At 42.4% G+C, this 25230-nt stretch overlaps 2 long non-coding RNA genes across 2 annotated transcripts; both read left to right on the forward strand.

The window, feature by feature from the left end:
• The first annotated feature begins 16033 nt into the window (after positions 1–16033).
• LOC120566314 lies at positions 16034–17049 on the forward strand. Its single transcript, XR_005640372.1, has 3 exons — positions 16034–16160; positions 16242–16478; positions 16844–17049. It is a non-coding gene; the product is annotated as an uncharacterized LOC120566314 (long non-coding RNA).
• Positions 17050–17417: 368 nt separating this feature from the next.
• On the forward strand, positions 17418–18047 carry LOC120566315. Its single transcript, XR_005640373.1, has 3 exons — positions 17418–17467; positions 17555–17611; positions 17694–18047. It is a non-coding gene; the product is annotated as an uncharacterized LOC120566315 (long non-coding RNA).
• The last annotated feature ends 7183 nt before the right edge of the window (positions 18048–25230 follow it).

Below are 25230 nucleotides of genomic sequence, written 5' to 3' on the forward strand. Positions count from 1 at the left end.
CATGCATCCTTTGTTTTATATTTAGCCTTGACAGTGTATTTGTTATTAAATTACTGGAAATACTTGGACAAACCACATAGCAATACGAAACGTGAAAAGGTCCATATATGTACAAATATAGGACTATATATATTATTTTCCTTTTAGTTTTCATGGTCAGTTGTTCGTTGTGTTCAGCCACCAATAGGTGACTATTAGCCGGGTACAGGCACCGCCAGATGACGGTCCTTTCAGGGGCTGTGGCAGTTGAGTTTAACACAGAAAAAGTCAGCGTCATTCGGCCAAAGATTGTGGTTTGGATGTGTTCTGCGACACACATCGTGTAGGGGATTCACATTGTGTCTTGACAAAGCTAACTAAAAAAGCGTGCTTGTCCAACAGCAAGATGGCCAACTCGGTGTCTGTCTTGCAGCCTTTTATTGCACAAAGATGTCGCCAACGACTGAAAAGCCCATTTAATATTTCTCTTGCTCAGTCATTCTCTCTTTTTCTCTTCTTAGCTTCCTCCATGTTCTCTTCAGTCTCTTCGCCTCTGCCATGATGTTCATAGAGCCTGCTGAACCCGGTTCGTAGAGCCTGCTGAACAGGGACGTCACTAGGATTGAAAGACAGGGGGGGCTTAGCCCCCAGGCTATGCAAAACTTTCCCTTGCAAAATCTTACTTACAAACGTTATTCTAATGTTAGCTTTTAGATACATCAAACTGCATGGGGGGAACGTACTTAGGCCAGACTGTGCTCCTGCTGAGTTATTCTGTAGGCTATGACTTAAATGCTATCCATCTGCTTGTGTAAATGTGTGATAAAGTAATACCATACCTAATTCCTTTCTCTATTAGATAAGTTGCAGGTCAAAATAAGACTATTTAATTACACTAATTACTGTTACTGCATGGTAGAGTAGTTGAATCAGTCTCATGTCAACATCCAAAGTGCCATGTCCAGCATTATAGTATACTGTATACCATGACAAATGGCCTAAATAGCCTTTGTTGCATACTTTAACATGTAAGCTGTTGATTTGGATCCTACTTAAAGTAGCTACTTTCTGAATTTAATAACCTGATGGCGGAGGAATAAAAGTTTCAACGATCTATCTATCTATCTATCTATCTATCTATCTATCTATCTATCTATCTATCTATCTATCTATCTATCTATCTATCTCCGGGAACCATCACCTTATCATGGTGGAGAGGTTTGTGTGTCCTTATGAACCCGAGGGCTGTGTTGTCTGGAGCTTTGTGCTCTTGGTATGGTCTCCCAAGGAAAAGTGGTCTCAGGTGAGGGGCCAGACAAAGAATGGTTCAAAAACCCAATGAGTGACCGAGGAAGAGAGAGTGACCCTGCCCGGAGGAAGCCCGGGGCCCCCGTCTAGAGCCAGGCCTAGATGGAGGGCTCGTCAGCAAGCGGTGACAAGCCCTCAATCTGGTGGCCGGGTTAGCCACGTAGCCCGGATCCCATGGGCCCACCACCTGTGGGAGGAACCGCTGGGGTCGGGTGCGCTGCCACACGGGTGGCAGTGAAGGTCAGGGGCCTCGACAGACCAGACCTGGGCAGCAGACGCTGGCTCTGGGGACGTGGAATGTCACCTCTCTGTGGGGCAAGGAGCCGGAACTGGTGCGGGAGGTGGAGCGCTACTGGTTAGATGTGGTGGGGCTTACCACTACGCACAGTCTCGGTTCTGGAACCATACTCCTGGATAGGGGTTGGGCTCTTTTCTTCTCCGGAGTTGCCCAGGGTGTGAGGCGCTGGGTGGGTGTGGGGATACTCACAAGCCCTCAGCTGAGCGCCGCTACGTTGGAGTTTACCCTGGTGGACGAGAGGGTCGCCTCCCTACGCCTGCGGATTGTGGGGGGGAAAACTCTGACTGTTGTTTGTGCATATTCACCAAACACGTGTTCGGAGTATTCGGCCTTCTTGGAGACCTTGAGTGGAGTCCTGCATGGGGCTCCAGTGGGGGACTCCATAGTTCTGCTGGTTGACTTCAACGCGCACGTGGGCAATGATGGAGACACATGGAGAGGCGTGATTGGGAGGAATGACCTCCCTGATCTAAACCAGAGTGGGTGTTTGTTGTTGGACTTCTGTGCAAGTCATGAGCCGCTTTCTGAGCGGAGGGATTTTTGCAGTTCCTAGAACATAAAATTCCTAGAACCCTTTTTATCTCCTGTTCCAACTGGACCAATTTGCTCCATAAAATGAGGTGACAGCCAGCAGGTGCCTGCCGGGGCCGCTAGCTTGTCGCTCGGCCAATACTGGCTCAGAGACCGAGGTAAACACCACAAGCGTGTCCTGTGGCTGGCCGGCCGTCACACACACACACACACACACACACACACACACACACACACACACACACACACACACACACACACACACACACACACAGACGTCCACAGCGCCACAGGCAGAGGCGGGGGAGAGAGAGATACGTTTCTCTTCGGGAGACATGTTTAAATTATGACAAATATGCTACATACATTAGATTTAGTATTTAGTTCATACTTTTTATATTTGTTTTCTGATTTTAACGCTATAAAGACTGTTGCTGTTCTTGCATCACTTCCTTATCCCTCTATGGCCACTTGGCCAGTGTGAATGCAAATGGAAAAAAAAGGTTTTGGGGGAGAGTAGTTAGTATAACTGTGTAGAAGTGGACTTTTCCTATAACTACGTTCTTGTAACTACTTGGTCGGAAAGCAGCTATGGATTGTCTATAACGAACACCATGTTCGAACATAGGGATGCTCATAAGTGTACTTGGTACCAGAGCACCCTAGGCCACAGGTCAATGATCGATTTTATAATTCTTTTACCTGATCTGAGGCCGTATGTTTTGGACACTCGGGTGAAGAGAGGGGCGTAGCTGTCAACCGATCACCATCTGGTGGTGAGTTGGGTCAGGGGGTGGGGGAAGACTCTGGACAGACCTGGTAAGCCCAAACGGGTAGTGCGGGTAAATTAGGAACATCTGGAGGAGGCCCCTGTCCGACAGACTTTCAACTCACACCTCTGGCGGAGCTTTTCGTGCATCCCTGTGGAGGCTGGGGGCATTGAACCCGACTGGACAATGTTCAAAGTTGCCTTTGCTGAAGCTGCGGTGAGGAGCTGTGGTCTTAGGGTCTTAGGTGCCTCAAGGGGCAGTAACCCACGAATACCGTGGTGGACACCGGTGGTCAGGGAAGCCTTCCGACTGAAGAAGGAGTCTTTCCGGGATATGTTATCCCAGAGGACTCCGGAGGCAGTTGCAGGGTACCGAAGGGCGTGAAGGGCTGCAGCCTCTGCTGTGAAAGAGGCAAAGCAGTGGGTATGGGAGAAGTTTGGAGAAGCACCAAGGTGCTTCTGGAAAACCGTTCGCCACCTCAGGAGGGGGAAGCGGGGAACCATCCAAGCTGTGTACAGTAAGGATGGGACACTGTTGACCTCAACTGAGGAGGTAATAGGGCGGTGGAAGGAGCACTGAGGGAACTCCTGAATACGACTAATACGCCCTCTATGTTAGAGGCAGAGCTAGAGGATGATGGGGGATTATTGTCAATTTCCCAGGTGTAAGTCACTGATGTAGTCAAACAACTCCACAGTGGCAAAGCCCCTGGGATTGATGAGATCCGTCCAGAAATGCTCAAGTCTCTGGGTGTGGAGGGGCTGTCTTGGTTGACACGCCTCTTCAACATTGTGTGGAAGTCTGGGACAGTGCCAAAGGAGTGGCAGACCGGGGTGGTAGTTCCCCTTTTCAAAAAGGGGGACCAGAGGGTGTGTGCCAATTACAGGGATATCACACTTCTCAGCCTCCCTGGTAAAGTCTACTCCAAGGTGCTGGAAAGGAGGGTTCGGCCGATAGTCGAACCTCAGATTGAAGAGGAACAATGGATTCCCTCCTGGTCGTGGAACAATGGACCAGATATTCACTCTCGCAAGGACCCTGGAGGGAGCAGCGGGTGCGGTATTACATTCAATTTATCGCACCATTGTGACGAAAAGAGAGCTGAGCCAGAAGGCAAAGCTCTCGATCTACCGGTCAGTTTTCGTTCCTACCCTCACCTATGGTCACGAAGGCTGGATCGTGTCCGAAAGAAGGAGATCCAGGGTACAAGCAGCCGAAATGGGTTTCCTCAGGAGAGTGGCTGGCGTCTCACTTAGAGATAGGGTGAGAAGATCAGTCATCCGTGAGGAGCTCAGAGTAGAGCCGCTGCTCCAACCTGGCCTGGGAACGCCCCCAGTCAGAGCTGGTTAATGTGGCTCGGGAAAGGGAAGTTTGGGGTCCCCTGCTGGAGCTGCTCCCCCCGCAACCCGACACCGGATAAGCAGACGAGGATGGATGGATGGAGATATATATATATATATATATTTGGCGGCTTAGGAACATTTTGGGGTAGCTTCAGCACCCCTAAAATAGGTATAGCGACATCCCTGCTGCTGAACCCTAAGTTTTCCTCCCCACCCTAGGCCTGAAAACCACCTCCTCCTCCCGGTGGTCCAAAGCTCCTGTGCTAGTGGTGTAAACCTCAACATTCCCCCGGTGTTTGGCGCTCCCAGTCCTGACAGCATGGCTATCTACAAGCTTGCTAGCTGACGGCAGCTACAGTTAGGTTAGAGTACTAACCACTTTATCAACAAGTAAAACTTTTTGTCCTCTGTAAATCACAGAGAGTCGAGGCAGAGCAGTCGGAGGACATCAGAGGGGAAACCAGAAAACATTTTCTCCATAAAATATAATCCAGTTTCACCCAAATCCGTGGTGTCGTAAATTACATTAAGCATTATATACATGCATTACAGCACTTCTCCTGGGAGATCGTACCTGCTCCCCAAGGTTACATAGTACAAGAACAAGCATTTAGGACACAGAGTGGGAATGACAGAGGCACCATTATCCATATTACATGTCAGTGTACAGTAGCATCATACTAATTTTGTAGCTGTTATTTTGTTTATTTTATTTAGTAAAATAGTTACATAATGTTGCTTCACACTTTTCACAGACCCTTCCACTTCAATAATGGCTACCACTGTATGCAGAGCAACATCCTGCTTCATCATTTCCCTCACATATATACACACTTCTTGTGTATTTATCTTTCATTAATTATACTACAGGCTTGCTTTATTACTGTAGAGGGGCAGATTGCAATGAAGTGATCAATTTTTTTCTGAAGCCATGATTTTGTGGCCACCTACAGTGTGCCTAAACCCATTGGGACCTGCAGGGACTGCCACAGGAATCAGTTTTGTTTAGCAGAGCGATATCCTGTATCTCCTCACTGATAGATTTCTGTTCATTCAGCTGCTGCTATACTCTAAAGAATGGCACTGGCAGATAGCCATCAGGAATGGTCAAATCAGCACACTTGCACATGTGAATACACATACACAGACACAACAGCTACTTTCAGTGCACAGACATGTATGGCCTTACTGATTTGGCTGCATTTATGTAGCTTTGTGAGCCATAGCCGGCGTTCAACTACAGTATGGTTGAGTACATGTGAGTGAATGTGTGGAAGAGTGAGGATAAGTCACAGCTAGAGAGAGATAAGACTTTTGATAATAATCAGTCCTGGGCAAAGCAGTACCGAGTAGTCAGACCTTCATATAATATAAGCTAATTACTTTTCCAAATGGTTTAGACATGGAGGAATGCTTGTATTTTTAGGAATCAAAGGGTATCTGGTTTAGGCATGGGATTTTCATAATAGTATATGAAATTACAACCCTTAGGGCTTTCTTAGTAGCTCTTACAGCATATTATTATTGCAGATCTTGTAGGAGGGATTAGTTTAAGTTGGAATCCATGCTGCCACATGCTTGTGGCTCTGAAAGCTCTATTGGATAAGGGAAACAATTGTTATTTTGAACATTAATGTAATAATGTAATACCTAAATATAGACTTATACTGAATGAAATGATAACAAATGGGGGTGGCAGTGGCAGTAGCTCAGTCTGTAGGGACTTGGCTTGGGAACATGGGAGCATGCTCCAGCCACGTCATAGACATGCTCCTTCAGCAAGACATGTAGCTGTCCACTGCTCCTAATGCTTAGGATGGTTTAAATGTAATAATTGAATTTCACTACATTGTACTATACAATTAAATGTGACAAATAATAAAATGTATTCTTCTTCTACCCACTGATGGACTGTCTGATGAACCTGTAGTCTCCAGGCATAACACCAGAGCAAGAGTCATTTAACATCTGACTTAGCTCAGTCAGAAGTGGAGATGGCATTTGGGAGATTGAAGTCAAGTTAGAGGATGCTAATGAAACACAGTGATTTCCACTTTATCTTTACTACGCCTGATGCACATACCATAAGGCATGCACTGACTGCCTATACAGTATGTCTGCAAACTTCCCTCTCAGGAGATAACACAACACAAAAGGGTGTAATTGAACTGCAACTTTAGTAGATGAATTGCATTAACAATGTGGAAAATAATAAACTGGCCCTGTAAACAAAATCAATTGTCCTTGTGTGGAGTTTCTCCAAAATGTTTATCCAGGTCAATGCCTGATGAGTTACGGTCTGTTAAAAGCCACGAGTCAGAGTTCAAAGTGTACTATTGTCTATGTATATCTGCTGTTGGTACCAATCTGGGTGACTGGCACAATCCTATCACATGCCAGATATTTCATCCAGCAGTTTCAATGGCAACTGAGATCAGATTTCCTGGAAGTCGAAAAGGGTGTTTTCACCATCTACTGGGTCAGTGGATCTTCCTCGTTGAATCTTCATAGTCACAAAAGACCTGAGGCCTGTACTACGAATCAAGATCAACATGCCCTGGATTTCTTTTAGTTATCCGAATTCACTAACCCTAACAACCGCGGTCCCGCATAACCTGTGTCACGACGGTGGTTATCCACTAGTTCAGTCAACCCAGGGTTTCCCAATCCAGCGGCGCACGCGGTCACATAAAAGAGGCGGTGTTTGCGCACCACAACCAATCGCAAACATCTACCATAGCCGCATATTTTATGTAAGAAGAGCAAGCTATAATTCTACATAAAAAAACATAAAAAAAGAACGGTTTTCAAGGAAAAATGCACGGCTGGAAAGTTTGACAAAAAATGCGCGTGGTAAATCACAACGGCTATCAATATCACTTCCATTGGTGTAGTCTACGTGATAATAAGCTCGAGGATTTCTATATACCCACTTAAAAATGCCCAATGACAAATATTTTCCATTATATTTTTGATAAATTTTGAATTGTCATCCGTGCTTTTTTTCTAAACATAGGCTGAATAAAGTTTTTTTTTTACTGTAAATTGGTGCATAAAAGTGTATCGGAATGCAGGAAATTAAGTCGTTGATGCTTAAAACTTCCCTGGGGGAGGACACCTAGGCCCCCCAACTATGATATGCCCCCCTCCTCCCCCAAAGGCAGATTATGGCCAATATACAGTACAGTACACCCACTATAATAGCCTACATTAGACTACACTGGTCACTCCCCCATCAGTCAGGCACAAAATCTGATCATAATTACAATTTTGCTTTCCATGAACTGTCATTGCTTTAGCCTTTTATTTCAGTTGCAACCCCAGCAGTGGTAAGCTGTGAGAGAAAATAAAAAAAAATCAAAACATAATTCTAACCGGTGTGTCTATTGGCAACACACGGCTGAAGAAGCCGTCAAATAGCCTATATGTAATTCCCTCCACTTAAAATCTATATCTTTCATAAAGATACCCATCAGTGAATGTTAACGGGGTTGTTGGTCTCTAAATGTTGTAACTTTTATGAGCACACCCCTCTCTCCCCCTCTCTCTCCGTGCACCGAGCTCTGCCTGGTCTTCTAAGAACGGGGACGCCGTTATCAGTCACTCGATTGATAACGTCGTTGATAACGGCATTGATTGGTCAGTAGGCGGTGCTTTAACTACGGTTGATCTCTAATCTCCAACTTAACCTGCTCCCGACCAGGTTAGGTGTTCAGCATGAGTTACCACGGCGATTGAACCCGGTAACAACTAATCCATCGTTGTGGTACAGAAAACCCTGGGTTGAACCTGAAGTTACCTCGTTAACACCAAATCCTGCTTGGTAGTAGACCTGCATTTACAAACAGGCTCATAGTCTCTGTTCTGTTTCACCATATACATGTTATACTTCTATTACATATCTCACATCTTTCTGTTGTACAACATTATCCCGGTCCTAACAAAATCAAAATAATCTCTGGCTAAGTGTAAATACTTCTGCTGAAACAATATTATTCTCTGGTTCATTCTCATGTTCTCAAATGTTGTTAGAATGATTTTGTTCTAACAAAATATGTTTAACATATAAACAGGCATAGACATACTGTAAAATACAATAGAAATAAAAGACAAGACTGAAGCTGTCATTTCAGGATATTTCAACTTAAAGTGGATGTCTTAAATGGTCATTCAAAAACCTTTTACCTTTTGAAAAACCTCTATGTCAGTGATCTCTCTTCTATAAATCTCATTTCAGACGCTATACTGGCACTGCAATGCTTTCTGTCAGTTTTTAATGCAGAGCTCTTGGGGCTGCTGTGGCTCAGTGGTAGAGCGGTCTCCTCCCAATCAGAAGGTTGGTGGTTCGATTCCTGGCTCTGCATTCCCATGTCAAAGTGTCCTTTGGCAAGACACTGAACCCCGTGTAAATATGTGTGAGTGTTTATCTGATGAGCAGGTGACACATTGGCCACTGTGTGTGTGAATGGTTCCTGTACTATGTTAGTATCATGTTGAGTAGTCATGAAGGCTAGAAAAGCTCTATATAAATACAGTCCATTTACATCTCTAACAACCGCAGTTTTGTTTCGTGTTTCACTTGTGTGAAAAATAGACCTGTTACATATTTTTAGCAGAGCGGAGCAGAGAGCTGCCTCATGCACGCTTCTGGGACACGCTGCGTCACGGCTGACGGAATAACAAGCACTGTCTTGAATGGCGACGATTGCATAGTGAAAAAGGCTAATTTCCGCCTACTATTTGAAAAAATTGTGGTAACAACTTAGCAAAATTCTGAAAAGTCTCAAATCTCTTAAAGGCATAACTTCATCCCTCCCCTTAGCAAATTATACAGGACTCTAAAGTTGTGAATGATAAAGAGGAGATCTATAATGTTTTTAATGATCATTGTATCAATTCTCATATTTGTTTGATCAACTTAATGCTGTGGTTGAGACATTAAAGGCTCAAGATAATGTCTCTATGACTACTTCAGAGGAACAGGGGCTAATTGTTCCCATGTAAAGTTAATCAAGCTCATTTAGGCCAATTAACCATTTTGAAGTTTTCCATGTTTTGTGTGTGTGCATGAAAAGCTATTTGGTTGTCGACCATTTAGATCCCTATCTCTTAGAACTTGCTACCCCCATTGAATTTAGATGTGTCAAAAGGTTTAATTTTAGGCTCATTGTTTTTTACTTTGTATTAAAATGATATCTGTGCCTCAGAAGAGAACTGCAAAGCACATTTTTATGCTGATGATATGACTCTTTATGAATATATCGCTATGTGGCGCAAGCTGTGTCAAATCTATATATGCATTTGACTGTGTGCAGAAATCCTTGACAAATCTTAGATTTGTTCTAAATAAGTCTAAATAAATAAGACTACATTTATGCTATTGACAAAGTCAAGGAAGTGTGATCATTATGCCTACAGCAATTTTTCTCTGATTGGGGCACAAATTTAACGTGTCACAGATTACAAGCTAGATCAGAAGCTTTCATTTAAAACAAGTCTTTGAGCTCACAAAGAATGTAAGAATTAATCCACATACATGGTTGTTATTTGTATTTATTTCACATTTCTATAGTTTTTTATCGCTGTTGTTGTTGTTGTTTTGTATATCCTTCCTGAATGTGAACTCAGTGCATTGCTGTAAAAGAATTTGATGCTCCAACACAGTCTCACTCCCTACTCGTCAAATGTATGACGCATGGTCAAGGAACCCTGGCGTCAAGTTTCAACGAAAGAGGTGTACCCTTGACGTTGTTTTTCGACGAGGGGGTCCGTCAGATAGACAGACATTCATGTTAATCCCTCACGTCGGATATCGACAAAAGAAAAAACACGCCCCCCCTTAACCTCGAAATCTGTGACAATTTTATTATTGGTAATTTTAGCCCAAAAACCGCTGTTTTAATCAACATTATTTACGAGATATTATCATGGTTTATATGTATTTCTTTTAATGTTATTATTTCGGTCTATTTCGGCCAGGGAAGCTGGGTTGCTTTTTTGTTTATTTATATTTTTTAAACTACTATTAAACGCTACATCTATCAACATTTATTTAGATGTTATCATGGTATTCATTTCTTTATTTTAATAATATTATTAAAATAAATATATATATAATAATATATATTTTATATAATAAAATATATATTATTATTTGGTCTTATTACCAGTGAAATATTACAGTATATGCTAGAGATAATAAGCAGGGGTTTCTGTCACTTAAAAATGTGGGATTTTGATGGATGACCTTTTGACCTGGGGGGTCAAGAGGTCACGACCTGTCAGAAAGTGATTGATGCCTTCCAGGGGGGGGGGACGGTGTTGGACTGTTCGGGAAGTTTTTAGAAGGCATCGCGTGCCCGAAATGACGTGTGCGTTAAGTGATGCATGCAATGAGGGTGTCACAGGAAGTAGAAATATCTTCATTTAAATGATCCAATGAGCGTTACAGATGAAATATCCGGATGTGTTTGAAATGAGTCAGTGAGAGAAGAGGGGTGTAGCGTTAAATTTTGAGCATAAAAAGGGTTTCTTCCCCGTTTGAAACAAAGAAAGATAGGGTTTTCATTCTACACACAGCATGAATGTAAGTTTGAGTAACACTGATGCGTTTGAAATGAGCCAATGAGCAAGAATCCTCTCATACAACTGTGAGAGCAGAAAGTGTGTAAGGCAGGGTCTGTAAAATAGGAAGGAAGTAGCGTTACTAAGCGTGAATGGGCCTAAGCCCAAAGGTCAATGCATTTCTACCCACACTCACGCACACTCGCACACTCACACACACACACACACACACACACACACACACACACACACACACACACACACACACACACACACACACACACACACAAACAGCCACACTTCATGTTGTCAGTACATGTTGATCATATGTCTGTGCATGCTTAGCTCTAGTCCATATGTCTGGCCCTCCTGGCCCCTCCTCCCGTTCCGCACTCATCTGGCTGTGCCTTCTTCGTTCTGGCCCGGGATCGGGTGTTCACTCCCCTTTTCCCAACATACCCCTTTTCTCACGCCTCTTTTTTCCCATGCCCACAGCAACCCTCTACCGGAAATTGCGTTTTCAATTCAAATAAGCGAACCAATGAGAAGTAGAAAAAAAAGAAACTGTACCATAAATATGGTATTTTCAACAGATCACACAAAATCACAAATGGCATTTGAACACATAACATTCATTGTGACTACTTTCTTTGAATTTTGACTGATTTATTCAACTTAGTCACACTTATTTTTTGTTTACGGTCAAAATGACCGCCATAGAAAAAAAAAGAAAGTATAATATTCATCCATACACACACAAACAGACACAGTTCATGTTGTCAGTACATGTTGTCATGTTGCCGCTTGTGCATGTGAACCACTAATATGCATATGAATTTTAATTTGTGAATACAAAACTTATTTTGTATCATTTAAATGTAACCACATTGACTTAAAAGATTGTTTGTGTTTAATGTGGTGAAAGATGCAAACAAAAATTAAAAAAATTAAAAAACAAAAAGTATGCTTGTAACATTTTTTGTATTAATACAGCTTGTAAAATTATATTTAATATTTAAATTATATTTAAAGATTCAACTTGCAACCTGAACCAAATATGTTTCTTTGTAAAACGCCAGCATTAAAAGTAAGTAGTTCTAACTTGAAGTTGCGTTGTAATTCAGAATTAACACATTGTTGCCAAAATGTAAGTCTTACAGGCAAGATATGGTATGTTCAACATGAATTTGAATTTGTGAATACAAAACTTATTTTGTATAATTTTAATGTAACCAGCATATTTGACTTTAAAAAAAATTGAAAGATGTCAATTTAAAAAAGATAAGTACTTCCTTAAGTATTTAACACCCTCATACAACTGAATTCAAAGAAAACAACAAAGTTGAATCTGTTAAGATTATGAAGGGGGCATACAAAGGCAAAGTTAGAGGGACGCAAGATAAACCGGCGGGTAAAGATTTACACCGGGTAGAACATGTTAAGGACAACATGCGGGAAGAAGGTCAACATGGCGGCGACTCAACAACAGGAACGGGGTGCATGGGTCTCGAAACTATAAGTAAGCAGATTGGCGACTTTAAATCGGAACTAAAGAAAGATCTAAAAATGTTTAAAGAAGAAATTGAACATGACATGAGAGAAGAATTCCACGAGTTCAAGCAAGACGTCAACCAACAGCTAGCGACATACATGCATGCTATAAAGGAGCAAAAACGAGAAAATCAGCAAGATGGAGACCCAGATCGATGACACGGATACATGGAGTACTGAAGCTAACACCACTCTCCAACAAATGATGAAGGACCAACAGAAGCTGGAGGACAAATTGAATGACTTGGTCTCTCGAGCAGGGCAAAGATGGGTCAGTGATAGCGTTTGTTAAAAAACTGTTACGAACCGAACTGAGTGATGAGGTGGATTTGCAGATACAGCGCACCCACAAAGCCCTGGCACCGATACCTGGGTTTTTGTAAAATTAATTTCCAGCAATACAGTACTAAGGAGATGATTATCCAGAAAGCATGGCGACAGAAAATCACAATAGGATGTGGAGGGGTCAGAGAAAGCGCTTGGTAGGAAACATCTGATGGAGCGTCTTCACCGTGGCAGAACGTGGGGTCGCACACAGGTGGAGACCTTGAGAACAGTGCCAGGCGAGCTAGAGTACGCCTCCAGAAATTTCAGCGCAGAAACCGGGAGGAGCAGTAGTGTTTCAAAACAGACGGTAAATACTTGTCCCATAATATACTCTATTGTTAGCCAGACCCACATCAAGATCCTGGGTCTGGGAACTCACCATTGGCAGGGCTCAATCCGATGGGCGGGATAAACGGAAGTCTTTCAAATTTCTTCTGCACCAATAGGATAACGCTACAACCAGGCAGAGCAACGCTAGGTGATAGATTAAACTTTTGCCGTATGTGGTCGGCAAAACTCTGAACACATCTTCATTTTTTAAGAATGACTTCAGTGCTTAACTCCAAGTTAACAGGTAGCAGCTAACGGGGAAGGTGAATTCAAACAATGGCTAAGTTGCTAAACGCATCTTGTTGTCATTTAAGGTCCCTGTTCATGTTGCACAGACATTTTAATTGCATTTTTTGTCTGTTAAGAGGCACAAAGGTATCTTATGCCCCCAAAACTGCTGTTTCAGCTAAGTGGAAGCTCTGGGCATTAGCTGCAGCAGCTGCCGTGCGCTACCACTGATTTGGCTCATATTTTTTTTTCATCAGTACTCACATTGGTATAGTGATCAAGATTAGTGTAAAAATTGACTTTTAAAAAACTGACCCTGGCTGCCGCTAGAGTGCGTCTAGATATCTAGGCTACTATATTGTATTTTATGTGCTGACTCACGGGAGCAGTGAGAGGTCAGCTCTGGTCTACGGGGCGCACTGAAGTTCAGAGACTGTTAGTCAAAGTATCATTCCCCTTCACTTAAAAACTTTTTTATAGTTTTATTTTGTGTTTGTTATAATGCTTGTTCTAAGCACATTATTGTGCTCCAGTTATCTTTACTTATGGTTTCAATGTTTAGCCTGTGGGAACATAATGGTGTGAGATATTTTCAGCCCAGCTGTGATGCAGTCTAATGAAGTGAAGTTACTGTCCTTAAATGTGATTGGGTTGGGAAACCCAATTTAAAAGGCCAAATTAAAAAAAGAGAACGTACATATATATATATTTTTTGTTGTTGCAAGAAACTCATCTTTCTCAGCAAGAGCATGACAAATTGAAACGGTTTGGTTTTAAAAATACCTATTATAATTAATTGGTGCAAAGTCACGGAGAGGAATTGCTATTCTTATTGCAAATACACTTAAGTTCATAGTCATTAAGGAAATAAAAGAGAACGAGGGTGGATATATCAATATTGTTAAGGGAACGATTGAAGAGGATACAGTAACCTTAGTAAATGTTTATGCAACTCCTAATAGTAACAAACTATTTTTCAAATAACTAATGGATGTAACTGCACTGGAAGGGTGTCTGTTTATGTGTAGGTGATTTTAACATAGTATTGAATAGCTACCTGTTAGCTACAACTAGTCTAAAGAAAAATAGAATTGAAGTAGCTGATGTCTCTGACCATAGTGCACTATATCTAACAGTTCAACTAGAAGGTAGGATGCGGAATACGGGGTTAAATATAGGCTTATTAAATAACAAATCAGCTGTATAATAAATTAAATCAGATATAAGAGAATATTTGAAGATTAATGACAACGGAGAGGTGGATCCATCTGGGACTCACTGAAGGCAGTGACTTTGCGACAATTGATTGCCTTAACAACGTCAAATAAAAAGGAGGGTCTTGGAATATAATAACCTTGTATTAGACCTATCTAATGTGGAGCAGCAACATAAAAATAACAGTGATCCACAACTTTTAGTGCAATACAACAATTAAAGAATCAGACTAATGATCTATTAGAAGAAAGATGTTGAGAAGAAAGCTTGTTTTTACAACCAGACATATTACGAATCAGGCCGCTAAATTACTTGCTTACGTAAACAAGAAGCGGATAGTACCATACATAAGATGCGGGACCCAGAAACAAATCAACTAAAATATCATGCTGTAGAAATAGAAGACATTTTCCTATACTACTACAAAAACTATATACCAAAACCTCCAGTACTAAAGTAGAAGCAATGGAACATTTTCTTAACGATCTGGATCTACCCTCGATATGGAAGAAACAAAATGATTGTATCATTAGCAGATTTTTTCACTGGAAGAGATAAATAATGCAATAGCCAACTTAAAATCAAGTAAAACTCCAGGTAGTGATGGTTTTCCAGTGGTATAGAACCTTTAAAGAAGAGCTAGTTCCCGGCCGTCCGTGAAAGCATTTAATTGGATTAAAGGAGAAGGTAAACTCCCGCCATCATGGAAAGAGGCACTTATTACAGTACTCCCAAAGGAGGGAATATTGCAGTAACTATAATTTGAACACTTCAACAACAAAGTCAATGGATCATTGTATCCATTTTTCACATTGGAGAGGGGCACTAGACAAGGTTGTTGTCTCAGTCCCACACTATTTGCGTTAGAGATATAGGGAGGAGGTTTCTGTCACCTTGGAATGTGGGATTTTGATGGATGACCTTTTGACCTGGGGGGTCAAGAGGTCACAACCTGTCAGAAAGTGATTGATACCTTCCAGGTGTGTGTGACTGGTCTGTTCTGGAAGCTTCTAGAAGGAAGGCGTGTCCCGGAAATGACGTGTGTTAAGTGATGCAATGAGGGCGTCACAGGAAGTAGAAAAATGTTTCATTTAAATGATCCAATGAGCGTTAGAGATGAAATATCCGGATGTGTTTGAAATGATCCAGTGAGAGAAGAGGGGTGTAGCGTTAAATTTTGAGCATAAAAAGGGTTTCTTCCCCGTTTGAAACAGAGAAAGATAGGGTTTTCATTCTACACACAGCATGAATGTAAGTTTGAGTAACACTGATGCGTTTGAAATGAGCCAATGACCAAGAATTAAATCAAGTATCTTTACACTCTTTGGAGCAGAGAGCAGAACATGTGTAAGGCAGGGTTGTAAAATAGGAATGTGTAAGGCTCCTCTTACAACAGGCCAAGTAAGTGGCTGAGCCCCCAAAAAGTTTGCACACCCGCACTAATGTTCGTCCCTAAATAGGCAATAAAGTGTTTACCACATGTTTGGAAGAAGCATGTGCTTCATTCAGCCTACTCTCCCACTCGGCTTTGCATACAGACCGTCACTTCATTCAGAGGAGTCAAAATGATTCAGTCACAGTACTATCATTATGGATTAATTAATTATTAATGCCAAGTGTGTTGAAATATTCCGGGTCAACCATTATGACTGTTCTTCCTAACAGAAATCAATGACGAGGACTTTAGAGATATCGTAATCACAGATGTCGATTTTGGTAGGTTATTTATACCATTTAATGCTTTATGTATCAAGGTAATAAATAACTGATCCTATGTTGTCTTTTCTCTCCCCAAAGGCGTGATAGATGACAGAGGCGTTGCATATAACAATCAAAATCCAGCAGTCTTTACAGGGGTTATTGAAATTGAGGAGGTAATGTCTGAAGAAAGACCACGGGCCAACGGGCAGCCAATTGTGCTGCGAGACGTCCCCACCGTCACGATTGAAACAGAATTTAGGCAGCCGGTACAGCATATGCAGTCAAGAGATGAAAACGCTGGGCACCCCTCGGCTACCCTACAAATGACTGCCGGTAAGGCCTTTCATATTATTTATATTATACCTGCAACTGGGTAGATGTGAGATAGAGGGAGACAAATATTATTTATATTATACCTGTAAATGGGTGGATGGGAGATGGGGAACACATGGTGTGTGTGTGTGTGTGTGTGTGTGTGTGTGTGTGTGTGTGTGTGTGTGTGTGTGTGTGTGTGTGTGTGTGTGAGGTGCAGGTGGTGTGGGAGGGGGTGGGTGGTGGTGGGTAAGAGGGCATTGTGGGAGATAGTCATTTGATTGGAGAGAGAGAGAGAGAGAGAGAGAGAGAGAGAGATAGTTATTAACACTTAAAGTAAATACATTGAATTGAAGCAAGTTATATATTATTTTCAAAATGAACAGAGATTGAGCCTGCAGCATCCACAGAAAACGGTCAGGAGCCTATCCAGGCCCTCGCTGATTCAGAAGAAGAAGCAGAAGAAGCAGAAGGAGAGGAAGAAGCAGCAGAAGAAGCAGAAGTAGATGGTGTAGTGGTTCTGAAAGCAGTTGAAGATGGCAATGAAGTGGAACTTAATCTTTCTGAAATCCTTGCCCTCGAAAGAGCATCTGAGCAGGGCGGGAAATAGTTGAACAGAACATTACAGAGACCACTCTCTGCAAACTCAAACTCAGGACGCGGGTAAGTGCTTTTAAGTTATACCTGTTACTGCAGATGCATGGTTTTTGTTCATTTTTAAAACATTACAATGTAAGATGGGAAAGAGCAGGGGTGTGAGATTGACCATCTGGTTGGGTGATGGTTGGGTATCCAAATGGTGTGTGTGTGTGTGTGTGTGTGTGTGTGTGTGTGTGTGTGTGTGTGTGTGTGTGGGGAGCAAGTCAGGTAGGGGGGAGAGAGAGAGAGAGAGAGAGTTATTCAGACTTTCGCTCATTATTATGCCATTATTATCTCATTATTTTCCAAATGAACAGAGATTGAACCTGAACCTGTCGCCAGGCCCACGCGTCCCACTGTACGATTCAGAGGTAATTATTATTTATATATGTATATATTATTGTCTTGATAATTAAAATATATAATTAAAGATGTATATTCTCTAAATTTTATGAAAGGACGGAGGGGTATTCATCGAGTGAGATATGTCAGGGAGAGGCCTGAACCCGTCAGAGGTAATTATTATTTACATATCTTAGTATTATTGTATCGATAATTAAATATATTTAAAAGGTATTTTCTCTGATTTTATGACAGATGCTGTACTGAGGGGCAATCGCCGAGCCCAGAGAGTGAGAGATCCGGAAAGCAAGGTGGAGATCCTCCAAAAGCTGCTGACAATTGTGCAGACAATTCTTCAAATGTAAAAGTTGTAAGGTGTTAGCTGTGACATTTTGTTTTATTTTATTTTATTTTATTTTTAATCACATGCAAAATGGAGCCTGACCAGTCTTGTATAATTCCCATACAATTAGTTATTGCTGTAGACGATGTAAACGGGGATCCACTGCGTTTTGTAACACCAGCGCTTGCTGAAGCCATCCAAGAGTTAAATCATAATAATCCCCACCCAGACAATCGTCCTGATCAACCTCATTTAAATAACGGCAGCACAGAGACAGCACAACCAGAGCCTGCGAGTGATTACTTTCAGCCGTTAGAAAGGGCCTTACAAGAGCTTGATAATCATAACCATAATGACATTCAACCGGTAGAAAATACCTTATTACAAGAGATTGAGAACCATGACATTCCCCCGTTAGAAAACCCTTTACCGCCAATAGACCCCCATGACATTCAGTCGAGGAGACGCTGATCGCTTTGGGAATTTGGAATTCCGCCAGACCTTTAAAGTACACTCCCATAGCTTAACGGGATTTGGCGTAATTTTATGAAGATGTTTTGAATCATTTTAACGCCTTTAGCTGAGAGAGTGAGACCTGAGGTTAGACCTAATGACCTCGTACAGGTTGAAATAATAGCGGAAAATGCACAGGAACACGATATCATTCAAGTCGGTGATACCGGCCGCTGACTTTCAGAACGTTTTTGAAGGGTTACTGGAGAGATTGATACAACCTAACAGAGAGCTAGACGCTGACTCCCCACTGGAAGTAGTCATTCAAGTTGTCAAAAATCCTAGGGCGGTGCTGGTGATAAGCGAAAACTTAAAAAACTCTGGTCAGCGGATCGTTAATAAGAAAAAAAACACTTGCATGTAGTGCCCAACGTAAACAATAAACTATGCTTTACCATCAGCTTGGCTCTGCTCATCAACACCGACTTCACCTACATACAAGCCGGCCGAGCACGCTAGAGAGCTTCATCATTTAGCTGGTCTGACCGGGCCACCGCAGTAGCTTTCAGTCACATCAATAAATTTGAACAGATAGTAAACCGAAAATTGTAGTCTTTACAGAGACGCGAGGACCGGCCTTCTCGCGATTTTGAAACACAATACCCAAAGTCTGACCAGCCAGTGTTTCTATTCCTGCTTAACGAGCACTATTATGGAATAAAAAAAATCTAAAGGGGTTTTAGGGGTTGATAATGTATGTCATTACTGTTACCGAGGTTACTGCCGGAGCTGCGGCCCACTCTTTGTCCGGTCATTGCAATCTCTGTTTCGATCCTACATGCGATACTGCGTACAGTGACCCTGTATACCGCGCAGATTGCAACAGGACTTCTCGTACACGCTGTTACGTTAACACAAAAGTCTTTGGAATGACACGACCCTCAGTACATGTCAGAAGATTCACAAATGTTCAAATTGCAAATATCTCTTCTCCGCTAGTACAGAGCACAAATGCATGAACCTCAAATGTAAAGTGTGTGGTGTCCACAAAGGTGACGAGCCACACCAGTGCTACATACAACCGGTGAAATTTCAAGAAAATCAGACCCCAGATATCTTCTTTTACGATTTTGAAACATTTGTCAATGACAAGGGAGAACACATGCCCTACCTCGTGTGTGCCGAATCGCTACAGGGTGAAAAATGGATGTCCTACGGCTTAGACTGCGTCGAGAAGTTTCTCATGAAGTTCAGGAAACCTCAATATAAAAAAGCTACATTTATCGCACACAATGCTAGAGGTTTTGACAGCTACCTAATCCTCAGAGGCCTGATAGACTTAGGAATGAGCCTGGTCGTTTATCATGCGCAGCAAAATAATCTGTTTTACAGAAACAGATTATCTGCTAAGGTTTATCGATTCCCTGTCCTTTCTTACCATGAAACTCGCCGCTATGCCGAAAGCATTAGGATTTGCAGATCAATCAAAGGGCTTCTTTCCCCACAAATTTAGCAAAGAGAAGCATCTAAAATATATCGGGCCTTACCCGCCGCCGGCAGATTACGGTGTAGAAAGCATGTCCGCGGCTCAGCAAAACGAGTTTTACAGCTGGTACAAAGAAGCATCGAGGGGTGTTTTTAACTTTGAGAAAGAGGCAGTTTTTTACTGTCAAAACGACACAAATATTCTGCGCAAAGGATGCATGAAATTCAGAGAGGAATTTGTAGGGGAGACGCACGTGGATCCTTTCAGCTGCGTCACAATTTCCTCGGCATCAATGAAAGTATTTCTCACAAATTTCCTGGTTGAAAAGACACTGGCTATTCCTTCAGCCCGACGACATATAGGCGCCAGTTCAAAAAATTCTCGAGCTGCTCAATTCAATGGCTGGAATGGTTAATGTATTCAAAAACATTTTCATTCAGCATGCTCTAAACCGCGGGGAAAAGAAAATTGGTACGTATTTTGTCGACGGTTACGCCGCCATAGAGGGGTTAGACTGCGCCTATGAATTTCAAGGATGTTTTTATCATGGCTGTCCTACTTGTTTCAGACCTCATGATATCTGCCCAATGACAGGGATCGCCTTTGAGGAAATGCATTCGGCTAGCCAGGAGAAGCTGCATCAGTTGAGGTCCACGCATGGACTGCATACAGAGGTGATGACGGAGCATGCGTGGACTCTGATGAAAAAAACACACGCGGGGGTGCGAGAGTTTATGAAGAAATATGATCCACCTGAACCTCTGGCCCTCCACCCGTGGCCACTGTACCGGGCGGACTAGCGGCGGCGGGCTACGACACTGCAGTGCTGCAGACGAATCTGTGCATTATGTAGATGTTACGTCATTGTATCCGTACGTTAACGCAACAGGCTCATACCCATTAGGCCATCCGGTAATAATTCACAGAGATTTTGACGAAATTGAAAAACTACTTTGGGCTGATCAGAGCAACCGTGATTCCCCAAGAGGTCTGTATTTTCCCGTGTTACCTTATAAAACAGCTCAAGGTAAATTAGTGTTCACACTCTGTCGCATACATGCTCAGAGACTAATAATCAGAGCGGCGCATCATGTAGTCATGATGACGTTGCCAGAGCTCTGACCGGAGTTTGGGTCAGTGCAGAGCTGCACAAAAAGCGGTACAGATGGGTTACAAGGTGTCGAAACTTTCTGAGGTCTGGCACTTTGAGGCACAGAGCAGCAATCTTTTGTCGAAGTACATTCACACCTTTTGAAGCGGTAAACAGGAAGAACTTCAGGGTTCGGCGGAGGCGCGGGACCGATAGAGTAGGAAAAAAAAAAATTACAAAAAGAACGATGCATCAAGGCATCAGGTTAAACCCAAAAAAATTGAGACAAATCCGGCAAAGAGACAGGTGTCCAAGGCTTGTCTGAACGGCTTTGGGGCAAGTTTGGCGAGAGAAGTAATTTGGTTCAAAACCACACTCGTCAAGTCGGCCGAACACTTTTCACTTTAGTGTTTTCTGGACAATACACCCTAAAACACGCGGTCGTTTTTACCAACAAACCGGGCGACGTAGCACTGATTCAGTGGTTGTATAATGACAGGTGTGTAGTCCCCCAGGTCGAAGCAGTAATGTTTTCATCGCTACGTGCTTTACCACCGCTTACGGGGTCTGAAATTGTACAGTTATTTAGAAAGGCTGCAACAGAACATTCTCTACGTAGACACGGACAGCTTGATCTATGTGATAAAAGAAAATGAGACTTCTGGAGCTGGGTAATTATCTCGTTGACCTCACGGGATGAATTACGCGGCCATAATACATGAATTTGTAGCCAACGGGTCCAAAGAGCTACGCCTACCAGACCAAAAATGAGAAAAAAGTGGTGATGAAAGTTAAAGGTATTACACAGACGCCGAGAATGCAGTGCGAACTGATCAATTTTGACAGCACAAAAGAATTGGTCGAAGGCTATCTTGAGGGGTCTAAGGAAAGATTCCTTGAAACGCCGCAACAGACTATAAAACGTGATAAAAACGGATTTCTGTTGAAAAACGCTACATTCAAGAAAAAGTTTAGAGTCGTGTACGACAAGAGACGGGTATTTCCTGACGGTACAACTCTGCCTTTTGGTTATTAGCTGCATGATGGAGCAGATTGATTTTGATCCAAGACTAAAGGTTCCATTTTCATGTTTGGTAGTGGGCCCAAGTGGTTGTGGTAAAACCTATTTTATTAAATCTGTACTGGAAAAATGTGAACGTGTGATGGACGCTGTACCAGAAAATATTGTATGGATTTATACAAGTTATCAACCCATGTATGATGAAATGAAGAAAATGAATAAAAGAATTACATTTCTGGAAGGACTCCCCGATTCTTTTGACGACACTAATCTGTTTCCTCCTGACCATTCACATCTCGTCATCCTGGACGACGTCATATTTCAGGCAGGTGACCATCCCGAGGTGGCGAAAATATTCACGCAATAACGCCATCACAAAAGGATGAGCGTCATGATGTTGACTCAAAATGTATTCCATAAAGGTAAATACAGCGCACAATCAGTTTAAACTGTAATTACCGCGTTATTTAAAACCCCCCCCACCAACTGCAGATGAGGGTACTAGCACATCAGATGTTTCCCTCACAAAAACAGTTTTTCCTGGAAAGTTTCAAGATGCTACCAAGTCAGCGCAACGGGTATTTAATTTTGGACCTCACACCTTCATGCCCAGAACGCTACAGAGCGCGACGGGATACTTCCCACCAGCAGACGCCACGGTTTACATCGCTAAAACAAAATAGACCTTCATTATGTCGGAGCGGTTAAAAAGGAACGCTCTGTTACTAAAAGCCTTGTACCACGCGGGCCTTCAAAGCGCAAAGACATTTTAAAACACTGCTCACCTGATTTTCTGCAGGCCTTGTGCGAATTATCTCTTAATCTTTTGAAAGGGCATCTAAAGGTGTCCCCTTCTCAATACAGACAACTGAAGCGTCAAAAGAATATTATAAGGTTGTTGGCAGATAAAAAACCAGCTTAAAGCGTAAACATCAGGTTCTGAAAAAACAAACTGGGGGTTTTATCCTTCCTCTGCTTTCGCCGAAGTAGCCTATTCTCGAAATCTACTAGGTGGGCTGATTCCGAGAAGCTAAGAGGAGAAGAAAAAATTAATAATATGGCTCTAAAGGCTACCAAGAAAATGTATTTGATTTGCCCCCAGCAGCTGAGTAAAATGACTAGACCAGAGCCATCCATCAGACAGACAGCGAAGATGATTTGAATGAGAAAAATGAACCGTATTAAATGATCCAAGATTGAATTCGTATGAAAAGCTAAAAGATACCGGCGCTGATAAGTTACTTTATCTCACTTTGCTCAAACAAAGCGAGAAAGAGCGTTCATAGGGTTACTCTCACTCTGCATCCGGATGTCGCATCAAAGTCAACACTCTGCATCCTCATCAGATGCACCAGCTGCCGATGCACCAGTAGATGGTGCTGATGGTGGTGTAGCAGCAGCATCAGCAACCGACCCCCCAATCCCTCATTGGATGAGGCTGCAAGCGTATGTGATAACAACCTGCCCTGCACCTAATCGAAAAACGCTTCTACATTATGCGCAGAAATTAGAGGCCGAAATGACGTGGAGATGTTCCTCTTAGGGGCCTAATTTATTTACAAAGTTCTGTCGTAGTTAAGTTTCATATGATAGATTTATTCAAAAATCTATCGCAGCCTAATAAGAAGAAGAAACCCAAACAATGCCAAAAGGATGGACTGGTTTCTTTAAATACTTTGTCAGTGCTCAACATTCTCAAGCTTCGATGGGAAAAATCTCGCTAAGCTGCGAATGCAGTACACAGACAACTCAGAATGGACGGAGATGGTTTTGAAGAAAATCAACCGCTACAAAAAACAAAACCCCCCAAGATGGTCTATCGGGGATTAAGGTTTTAAACTTGTAAATGAAGAGAATTTCCGTACACTGTCATTTTCAATAAAGCATTTTATTAATCAGCAAGTTTATGGTTACAGCGCTTGTTTGTTTTTCATGTTTCTACAAGTGATAACAATCTTTAAACATTTTCAGAGAACATACACTATGATGAAAAGATTCTGAGGGTTACGAAGCTTGATCGATCTTTGATATTTATTCACAAAGAGTAGATAAAACATGCTGGTCGTTTTTATAGACATCGGCCAACATGATAACAAGCCCAAAATGTTATTATAAAGATAAACCGTAGCGCTGACAGAGATAAAAACGCAATGCTGTCCGCACACTATAGAGAAAGTATGCTGGAGCTGGCGGTTGTGGTAGTGTAGCTTCTTTGAACGACTTTTCCAAAATTGTAAAATGCTCGCTCGGGTATGAGCAAAATCTTACGGAAATCCATAAGAGTCGTAAAAGCTACCACTCCCCGCCCTCTTCCAACGCTGTGCGCAGCCAGTGCTCACCAGGCATGTAGGAAGGATGAGTGTTCACTATAAAATAGGCTGGCAGGTTAAAGGCTGCTACCAGCTTGGTAGCTGATCACCTCTCCACACCGCGGATGGTCTCCATAAGATGATGTAAAAGCCTTCTAGCTGATGATTATCCATATCTTTAATACATAACTCCACCAACACCTGTCTTTAGAGTTGATCTCCAGAATAAGGAATCGTGAATAAGCTCGATGATACTATTAACGTTGTTGTAAGGCAGAGGGACCCTGAAGCGCATTTCAAGACGTGAAATTCCTGAGGAAATGGGCTTCACATACGTTGTCTTCGTCAGCCCCAGATTGAACACCTAACAAAGAATAACCTTTCATAAATTCCCACGGTAAACGCAAGAGGCAGATCCTTGAGGTGTCTCCCAGTAGATGTAAAACATGTTGTAATATTCTCTAACTGAGCTGCCTGTGTTGAACCGGGCAAAAGGCTTAGCAGGTAGCTGCCTCCCATCCTGAACACAGTGCAAGATATTCAATGTCATTATGAAGAAAGTTAAACGGGGATAGGTCCCTTCTTCCTGAAAAAGAATTCCATCGAACCATGGCTAAAGTAGAGTAGGAGGCAAGTACCCAGAATAGGTTTTCCTGGTTACAGATCCTGAATTTTCCGGTATGGAATAGGTCTTCACTACAGACGCTGGAGATGATAAAGAGCATTTCCTTTCATCAGGGCTGCGGCGCGGGACCCAGACGTACAGCCGGGAAACGGTGACCTTTTAACAAACAGGATGCGATATTATCTTTAGACAGAACTCGGAATCAGCAGTCCCCATAAGACAAAATGCATCAAGCTGCTAGGATCAGTTTAATTCTCAAATCAACAGAGTTTAACATCAGTCTTTCGGAGAAAAATATGTCACTATGTAATGGGCCCAAAAGGTCCACTTCGCAGATTCGGCTTCTGAATTGACCTCTCTGACTAACCCTCTGTTAGGGACTATTATTTATTACCACAGAATCCATGGCTTCGCGCTTGTCTTGTAAAACAGACCGGGCGCTTAAATTGACCTCTTTAACGCACG

Source organism: Perca fluviatilis, chromosome 10 (genome assembly GCF_010015445.1).
Source record: "Perca fluviatilis chromosome 10, GENO_Pfluv_1.0, whole genome shotgun sequence".
Taxonomy (NCBI): Eukaryota; Metazoa; Chordata; class Actinopteri; order Perciformes; family Percidae; genus Perca; species Perca fluviatilis.